Raw genomic sequence first — 1,880 nt, 5'->3', positions numbered from 1 at the left:
ATGTCCAATACGATCCGTTAAGGCCCAATTCGGTCCGTTAAGGCCCAATACGGTCCGTTAAGCCTCAATACGGTCCGTTAAGCCCCAATACGATCCATTAATGTATTTTAAATTTTAAAAATGATTTTTCTCTATTTTTTAAATTTTCTTTATTTTTTTTTATTTTTTAAAAAGATTTTTCTGGCGGATTTCCGGCGGATTTATTCTTTTTAAATTTTTTAAATTTTCCGTCGGAAATCCGCCGGAAATATTTAAAAGATTTTTTAATTTTTTTTTTCTAAAACTATTTCCGGCGGATTTATTCTTTTTAATTTTTTTTAGTTTTCCGCCGGAAAAAATTAAAAGATTTTTAAAAAAAAATTCTTAAATTTATTCCGGCGGATTTTAAAATTTTTTTTTTTAAATTTTCCGCCGGAAATCAGCCAGAAAAAATTAAAAGATTTTTTTTTTAAAAAATTTAAAACTTTTTCCGGCAGATTTCCGGCGGATTTTTTTTTAAATTTTCCGCCGGAAATCTACCGGAAAATATTAAAAGGGTTTTTTTTAGTTTTTTAAAATTATTTTTCTAAAACTATTTCTGGCGGATTTATTTTTTTAATTTTTTTAAATTCTCCGCCGGAAATCCGCCGGAAAAATCTTTTTTAATTTTTTTTCTAATATTAATTAATTTTTAAAGATTAATTAACCCTTAATTAAGAAATCCGCCGGAAATATAACCGGTTTATTTTTTCCGGCGGATTTCCAGCGGAAGGCAACAAAAGTTGACTTTTTAGTTATCCCCCGGAAATCCGCCGGAAAATTTCCGGCGGAAAACGTCCGCCAGAAATGCCGTCGGAAATGCCCAGTTTTCTAGTAGTGGAAAAATTATGAATTTAGTCCTCATGTTATTTTGTTATAACTACGGTTCCTCAATAACTTTGTTAATAGTGACTTCGTTAATTTTGGAGCATTTTGAGTCTTTTTGCATTTTTCTCATATGTTTTATTAAAAATTTGAAAAGTAAATTATTTTATTTGTATTTTTCTCATATGTTATAAATATAACATAATACAATTTTATTTAAGTCTTTTTGCATTTAATTATTTTATTTTATGTTGATATCTGACATATATATATATATATACACACACAATCTGTAATGCCCCAACCCACACATTGCATGTAACACATATTTCATACCAAAGAAATACRTATTCATATACATCTGGGTCCCTTAGTACAAGAATCTACCATCATGACCAAATACAAGGTCCAAAAATTCAAAATACATGTCTTGTATTAAACAACAATACTAATCATCAAAAGCAATTCTGCAGCCGAATGCATATAAGAAAAACATTAAATCTTTTTCTTTCCTTTACCTTCTATACTTCCTACAATACACATTTTAAAATCACAAAAAAAAAACGAGGGTTAGACTAAAGARTCTAGTGAGTTACCCTAATCATGTAATTGCAGGGTGAATGATCACCAAATCCTTTATAAAACAATTATTCACATATATCACAAATATATGAATACGTAAGAAGGTAATATCAAATCTTTTTCCACTTTCAAGCTAATCATGTAGCTATACAAATCCCAAACCTTTGAACCAATCGAGTTCCATTAAATATCATTCCAAACCTTTTCTTATCAAAAGAGGTTTAAACAAATATTCAGGCCAAACCTGACGTTTCCTTCTCAATAACATTCAGACTATGATTTCCAATAAGAACCTTGATCCCAAATCCTTAAATCACAAAGAAATAAAGATTCCAGATCACGGTAGTCTTAAGGGATATAATAGAAAGTGTTATATAATATTACACACAGACAATGCCACTTTTATAACAAATGGACACCTCTCCTTGATATGCCACCCTTATATCAAATGGACA

Source organism: Cynara cardunculus (assembly GCF_001531365.2).
Source record: "Cynara cardunculus var. scolymus isolate 2C chromosome LG 11, CcrdV1, whole genome shotgun sequence".
Taxonomy (NCBI): Eukaryota; Viridiplantae; Streptophyta; class Magnoliopsida; order Asterales; family Asteraceae; genus Cynara; species Cynara cardunculus.
This window is presented reverse-complemented; position numbering follows the sequence as displayed.